Source organism: Carassius auratus, chromosome 43, assembly GCF_003368295.1.
Source record: "Carassius auratus strain Wakin chromosome 43, ASM336829v1, whole genome shotgun sequence".
NCBI lineage: Eukaryota > Metazoa > Chordata > Actinopteri > Cypriniformes > Cyprinidae > Carassius > Carassius auratus.
Window position 1 is genome coordinate 465,167 of NC_039285.1, and position 8,609 is coordinate 473,775.

At 37.7% G+C, this 8,609-nt stretch overlaps 1 pseudogene; it reads left to right on the forward strand.

The window, feature by feature from the left end:
* The first annotated feature begins 1,291 nt into the window (after positions 1–1,291).
* Positions 1,292–8,609, forward strand: part of LOC113061352 (sodium/potassium/calcium exchanger 5-like) — an 8,366-nt pseudogene continuing 1,048 nt past the window's right edge.

Below are 8,609 nucleotides of genomic sequence, written 5' to 3' on the forward strand. Positions count from 1 at the left end.
TTTACTAGCCTATTTTAAATAACTGTTTTCTATTTGAATATATTTAAAAATGTAATTGACTAAGATTTAAAGCTGAATTTTTATCATCATTTCTCCAGTCTCACGGTCCTTCAGAAATAATTCTGATATTCTGTTTTGCTGCAAAAAGTACTTTTTAATGCAATATATATTTATAAATGTTTTAAGTAAAGTGTTACCAAAAAAAAAGATATATTTGCGAACTCACAAACTCGTAACGTTATTCATATTCACAGAAAATGTTGTTTTGCAAATGCACAACCAAATTTAGATCCACAAAATAAGATTGATTAATTTTGAGCCTGTTTTAGCTCCGTAACAGCCACAGCGCTGAAGCGTTTAAACTGACGAGAACATTTAAGTCCTATATTTTTATTGTACTCACTGTATTTATATTTTGAACACATTCAGTTCAGAGTTTTGAAACATTTGTCAGCTTTCTCATTCAGAACCATTTTTCTGTATCTTTTTAATCTTTTTAAAGCTGATTAAAGTCTAAAGTTGAATTCTGTTCCTCCTGATCTCAATGAATTTTGAAATGAATCCGTCAGTGTGTTTGCAGAATCTTATAATAACATCATAACAGCTCATAAGATAAGTCAGCACTGCACAATGTGGAGTAAAAGTGTTGTGTGTGTAAAAAAAAATGCAATTATAATTTAATATGCGGTTTTTCTATGATCCAGATTTGCTGCTTGTTTCCACAATTTGGCCCAAAATTTCAAGATTACATATTAATTTTATTGTAAATAATAATAAAATAAGCACAGCAATTTTGTATTTTATTTTATTACTACTACTACTACATAATACAAATATTTAAAAATATATATGTATTTTAATAATTAATTATAATGTAAAATAAGTATTTAAGGAAAATAATAATAATTAACTAAATAATAAACATTTTATTAACCTGCACTAAAATGAAAACATGAACTATTTCTGTAATTTTTAGAAGGTGAGGAGACGGAAAATGTGTGCAATCTCATCAAACTTGTTGTGGACAAGCCGTGAAAAATGAACAAATCAGAGTCATCACACGCTGAATATGTGCGGAAAATCAAATGATCTCCTTTAAGAGGCACATCATTGTGTGTGATAACATTTGTATTTGTCAAACCACTTCAGCCCTGAAGGCTTGAGACTCATTCATGCAGAATAAAGAGTCCCGTGACACACACACACACACACACACACTAACCCGAACTCTCACACACACACACACTCTCTCTCTCTCTCTGAGCTGAGCTGTGGTGGCTCAGTGTCTCTCCTTGCGTGTCTCTAGTCGGTGGGAATGATGAGGACAGACGTGGTTCTTCACAGGAGGAAGCGCAGAGACGTTCTGCTGTACATCATCGCTGTAGTTTTGCTGATATTCGCCGTGGTTCATCTCGTCTTCTACGTTGGGAAGAGTTTTCAGGATCCGGCTGAAGTGAGAGTCCGGAGAGACCTCGGTGAGAGAGATTTCATTCATTCACCCAGCATCCAGACACGTGTGTTTCTACAGCACTGAATATAATACAGACAGCTTCTGTTTCAGATAAACAGAAAAAATAACAGTGTTAATGCTGCAAAATTAAACAGTTATGAAACAAATACTGCTTGTGCTGTAAAGCAGCTCTACAGAAGACAAAGGAGTCATTATTCAACTTTTGTCAAGTGCTGTTAAACTGATATTTCTGAATGTTAATGGTCTATAACCCTCTGATTCTCTTCTGTCCTCTCTTCTCTTCTTTTTTTCTTGCTTGCTTCATCAGAATGATACAAAACTTGGTAAACACACAAAAATATATTTTTTTAAATTCAAAAAAACAAAAAAACAGTAATGAACTAAAATTCATTGCATTGAAGAAAATCTTGGACCACCATGTGAGCAGCACCAAAAGGTCAAACCCTAACCCTAAAACGAAGATCTTGTGTGTGTGTGTTTTAGAAAATGCGTCTGAATGCATCCCGCCGCAGTCGTCTGAATTTCCTGAAGGATTCTTCACGGTTCAGGAGAGGAAGGATGGAGGCATTCTGATTTATTTCATGATCATTTTCTACATGCTTCTGTCCGTGTCGATTGTGTGTGATGATTACTTCCTGCCATCTCTGGAGCTCATCAGCGAGCGTAAGCCGTGGTTTGTCAGATTTCTGCTGTGTGTGTGTGTGTTCAGTGTGATTTCACCAGATCTGTGTGTGTTTCAGGTCTCGGTCTTTCGCAGGACGTCGCTGGAGCTACTTTCATGGCGGCTGGGAGCTCGGCACCGGAACTCGTCACGGCGTTTCTGGGTAATCCTTTTTTTTCCTACTGAGGAATTTTGATGAAACATCTGACACAAAGTCGACACATAAAGACAAACCATATTTAGAAACTTATTTAAATTTAGCTTTTTTGAAGGAGGTTGCTGTATGATCTTCTGTTTATACTATATAGCTGAAAGTATCACCAGGTGTGTTTGTGCTCAGGTGTGTTCGTGACGAAGGGAGACATCGGTGTGAGCACCATCATGGGCTCGGCCGTCTATAACCTGCTGTGCATCTGTGCGGCGTGTGGCCTGCTGACCTCTGCTGTGAGTGACCGCACACACACACACACACACACACACACACACACACACACAACACGCTCGTTATTCATCTGATGTGTTTTACTCTGTTCAGGTGGGTCGTCTCTCCTGCTGGCCGTTGTTCAGGGATTGTGTGGCGTACGCCATCAGCGTCTCTGCAGTCATCGCCATCATCTCAGATAACAGAGTTCACTGGTGAGTCTGCTATGAGTCGGAACAAAACAGTTTTTAGTAAAAATGCTGTTTGATCAGTTAGTAAAGTAGCAGCACTCTGCTCATAACAAGTGCTCTGCAGACGTTCTGAAAAGCAAAGCCAAAAACATTTTGATTGCCGTCCGGTGGCTTGCTAAAAAATCCTTCACTCTCCATGTAAACTACTGGACATAAATCAAGCTAAAATTTCTAATTATACTTCAGATAAATTTTTACCAAAGACAGTTTCAATCATTGGTTAGGTAGTTCTTGTCACACTGATGTTCGTTTTTCTAACAAGTTTGCATTTAATTTGTTATTTGTTGCTATAAAAACTGGGAGTGGTGTAATGATTGTGAGCTCTGATTCTGGCTCCAAATGAATCATTCCTGTACAGATTCTGGCTCCAGATGAATCAGTCTTTTGCAGATTCTGGCTCCAGACGAATCAGTCCTGTGCAGATTCTGGCTCCAGACGAATACGTCCTGTACAGATTCTGGCTTCAGATGAATCAGTCCTGCGCAGATTCTGGCTCCAAACGAATCAGTCCTGCACAGATTCTGGCTCCAGATGAATCAGTCTTTTGCAGATTCTGACTACAAATGAATCAGTCCTGCGCAGATTCTGGCTCCAGACGAATCAGTCCTGCGCAGATTCTGACTACAAATGAATCAGTCTTTTGCAGATTCTGACTACAAATGAATCAGTCCTGCGCAGATTCTGGCTCCAGACGAATCAGTCCTGCGCAGATTCTGGCTCCAGACGAATCAGTCCTGCGCAGATTCTGGCTCCAGACGAATCAGTCCTGCACAGATTCTGGCTCCAAAACAAATCACTGCTGTGCAGATTCTGGCTCCAAATTTTTGCAAGATGACCGCAGCCATACTGAGGAACCCCCCCTCCCCCACCCCCCAATTTTTTTTTTACAAGTTCATTTCAGACTTTTTTTTTTGCAACAACTTGCAATTCACTTTCAACAAATTGCAAACATCACTCACAGCTTGGCCTAAAAAAAGTACATGATCCGCTGAATACATGTTTATATATGCTCTAACTTCATAGCCCTCAGCTTTGACTGTGATCTGATGGTTGTGTCTGCAGGTATGACAGTGCATGTCTTCTGCTGGTGTATGGCGTGTACGTGTGTGTGCTGTGTTTCGATCTGAAGATCAGCGAGTACGTGATGCAGCGCTTCAGCCCGTGCTGCTTGTGTCTGAATAAGAACTCGCGGGAGCCAGACGAACAGCAGCCGCTGATGGGATGGAGTGATGACAGCAGCCTCCGCCTTCACCGTCGCTCCCGAGCCGACAGCGGCATCTTCCAGGACGACTCCGGATATTCCCACCTCTCTCTCAGCCTGCACGGACTGAACGAGATAACCGATGGTACGTGATCAAATTAAAGTCTTTTTATTACAATTTTGGTAATCCCTAAAAAGAATCTCATCAAAAACTTGCACTGAAATTGTTTTTTTCCAGTGTAAGGTGATGCACGAGAAAGTAGTTAACTAAAATAAAGTAGTTATTTTTCAGCAGCCTCACGTTTGCATGTTTCTCTCTGTCTCTCAGAGCAAAAGAGTGTGTTCACGATGCCGGAACACGATCTGAAGCGGATCCTGTGGGTTCTGTCCCTGCCTGTCATTGTGCTGCTGTTCCTGACCATTCCTGACTGCAGGAGACGCTTCTGGAGGAAGTGCTACATGATCACCTTCCTGATGTCGGCTGTCTGGATCTCTGCATTCACATACGTGCTGGTGTGGATGGTCACCGTCGTCGGTAAACACACTTTCGTTTGTTTGTTCTGTTGTTGCAGTGATTTATGGGAATTTATATTAGTGGGAATCAAACCCACAATCTTTGTGTTGCGAACATCAACCGGATGAGCTACAGGAATGCAAGTCAAGTTTAGTTACATACTGTAGCACTATTCTCAATACACAACACATTGCAGAAAGTCACACTGTTTTGTTTGGCTTTATTCGATTACGAGATTTAAATATTTGTTTTATCCAATTACGAGATTTAAATATTGGTTTTATCCGATTTCTAGTTTTAAATATTGGTTTTGTTCGATTACGAGATTTAAATATCGGTTTTATCCGATTACAGGTTTTAAATAGCGTTTTTATCTGATTAAGAGTTTTAAATATCGTTTTATCCGATTACGAGATTTAAATATCGGTTTTGTTCGATTACGAGGTCTAAATATTTGTTTTATCCGATTTCTAGTTTTAAATATTGGTTTTGTTCGATTACATGATTTAAATATCGGTTTTAGCTGATTACAAGTTTTAAATATCGTTTTTTATCCGATTACTGGTTTTAAATATCGGTTTTAATCCGATTACAAGATTTAAATATCGGTTTTGTTCGATTACGATATTTAAATATCGGTTTTATCCGATTACAGGTTTTAAATAGCGTTTTTATCTGATTAAGAGTTTTAAATATCGTTTTATCCGATTACGAGATTTAAATATCGGTTTTGTTCGATTACGAGGTCTAAATATTGGTTTTATCTGATTACGAGGTTTAAATATTGGCTATATTCGATTACGAGTTTTAAATATTGGTTTTATCCGATTATAAGAATTAAATATTGGTTTTATCCGATTATGAGATTTAAATATTGGTTTTGTTGATTACGAGTTTTAAATATTGGTTTTATTCGATTATGAGATTTCAATATTGGTTTTATCAGATTACAAAATTTAAATATTGTTTTTGTTTGATTACGAGTTTTAAATATTGGTTTTATCCGATTACGAGATTTAAATATCAGTTTTATCCGATTACGAAATTTAAATATTGTTTTTGTTTGATTACGAGTTTTAAATATTGGTTTTGTTCGATTACGAGATTTAAATATTGGTTGGTTTTGTTCGATTAAGAGATCGAAATGTTTGATGGTTTTGTTCAAAGTGAGACTAAGTGATTCTAAAAAAGCATTTATGAAAATATGATCATATGTCACAGGTGAAAAATAGCTGGTTGTCAAATAGTATGATGTGAGTTTAACATTTTCCAAAATTAATTATCATCCATTTAATCAATGATGTTAATAAACCAAAGATATGGCTTTAATTTAAATTAGTAATGTCTCTGATTTCAGGCAGAATTACTATTTTGTAATGTTGTTCTTTACTTTGGCTAAAAATGATTTAAATCATGGTAAAGATTTCAGCCCTATTGCATTCCTTTAAGTAGCTGCTAGAAACGAGAAAGTGCCAGTGCTGGGGAAAGTTACTTTTAAAAGTAATGCATTACAATATTACACAACTCCATAAAAAGTTACTAATTGCATTTCTTAGTTTTAATGGAAAGTAATGCATTGTTACTTTTGTGTTACTTTTTGTCACCTGAGCTGGGTTTGCTTATTTGTTTTTTAATGAGTAAGTTTTTAATAAGTTTTTAATACAGTTCCTAGCAGCAGTCGTCATGTAGCTGTGCTGCAGATGTCAGGTTTTTAAGCGGGTCACATGCTCTCCTCTCCATTCCTGAAATACCAGCGCTGTATCCTGAAGGATTATGATGCTGGAGTCTCGAGTCTCTCCGGTCGGTCTGCGCTGGATTACAGCCGGCTGAAGCCCACGGGGTGTGTGAGAAACCATGTGATGCAGCCCCATATAATAGGATTATTATCCTGCCCACGGTCACACAGATGCACATGAGCGCTGGAGAGCCGGAGGAGCTTTAGAGCGACTCTGAGCAGGTACTGAGAGAGAAACCCTGAGGATGAGGACGAGGACGTCACCCTCAACCTCCTGCCCCTGAATAACAGCTCAGAGACGCTCGTGATAGATCTTTAACCTTTCAGAAACAGCTCTCTTCTGCTCGCCAAGACTGACTTTATTTACTGTAAAACAGCAAAATATTAGAGTTTTAAACAGCTGTTTTCTGTGTGAATCTGTGTTAAAGTGTAATGTATTTCTGTGATGCTCCGCTGTATTTTCAGCATCATTCCTCCAGTCTTCAGTGTCACATGATCTTCAGAAATCATGAAAATATGATGATTTACTGCTCAAGAAAAATTTCTGATTATTATTACGTATGTTTAAAACTGTTCAATTTTATTTTTCAGGATTCACAGATTAATAGAAAGGTCAGAAGAACAGCATTTATTTGAAACATAAATATATTGTATCATTATCTTTATTTTTAAGAAATTGAACGCATCCTTGATTCATATTTTTTTCTTCTTTTTTATATTTTAAATATTAGTCGAAACTTAGTGGTAATGTATCAGTTTTTATATTCTCGAGCAGTAAATTATCATATTATTCTGATTTCTGAAGATCATGTGACACTGAAGACTGGAGGAATGATGCTGAAAATACAGCGGAGCATCACAGAAATACATTACACTTTAACACAGATTCACACAGAAAACAGCTGTTTTACATTAGAATAATATTTCACAATTTTACTGTTTTTGCTGAGACTTTTATCAAAAACCACAAATATTTATAGCTTTATATCTGCATTTTAAAGTTTGGCTTCTGTTCTCTCTCAATAAAATCTCATTAGGTTTATCATGTGAACTTAACACATGCAAAAAAAAATTCATACTCCAGCTATTTAATTTGAGTTATATCAAACAACTTTAACCAATTCCTAAAAGGGTACAACAAGAGTAGTCATATTAAGAACAAATACATAGTAATAGCAATAAAATATGAATAGAATAAAATAATACATACATCAATAAAAATAAATAATGGAAAGTTCGGGTGACTTCAAGGTAGTTAGAACAAATAATTATCCATAAAGAATTAATAAACTATAACTTTTTTTTTTAAAAGCTGAGAATTTTTCATCACGGATTGATTTTACGTCTACAGTCAACTGTTTGTTTTTGTGTGAGTTCAACAGAAGAAAGAGACTCTGGTTTGTAACGAGAGTAAACGATGTCTGTAATTAAGAGACTCTTTTAGCATCTTAGCAGGATCTGCTGTCTGTGTTCAGGCGAGACGCTGGGAATCCCGGACACAGTGATGGGAATGACGCTCCTGGCGGCGGGAACCAGCATCCCGGACACCGTGGCCAGTGTGATGGTCGCTCGAGAAGGTAAAGCTGACATGGCCATGTCCAACATCGTGGGCTCAAACGTCTTCGACATGCTGTGTCTGGGTCTGCCGTGGTTCATCAAGACGGTGTTTGTGGACACGGGGTCACCGGTGGAGGTCAACAGCAGCGGTCTGGTCTTCATGTCCGCCACGCTGCTGCTCTCCATCGTCTTCCTCTTCGTGGCCGTTCACATCAACGGCTGGAAGCTGGACTGGAAGCTGGGTGTGGTGTCTCTGGTGTGTTACGTGCTCTTCGCCACGCTGTCCATCCTCTACGAGCTCGGGATCATCGGGGAACAATCCCATCCGCTCCTGCAGTGACTGACGGGAACGCCTCGCTCCATCAGGAGACAACGATCATGTGAGGACACTTCATGGAGTTTTTCTTCACTGCCTCGTCCTCATTCACATCAGACAGTGGTGCATGAAGTGATTCTGTTACAAGGGATGCTTTTCACCTCACAGTACAAATTATATATATTCACATAAAACATCCTTTTATGCTTTTTAAAAGTCTTTAAAAGTAATGTATTGCTTTTTTTTTTTTTTTTTTTGCTTCGTCAGAATAGAAAGTCATTTGATTATTTATTTATTTTGTCGCATTAGATATATGAACACAAACAAATCACGGCTTCATAAAGAAAGACTACAGGATTCAGATGTTAAAGGGTAAAAAAAAAAAAAAAAGAAATTCACTTGGTACCTTTGTAGTCAAAATGACCCTGGTAAAAAATAACACATTTTATAAATATTGCATCATAAAATTCTAAGTAATAATA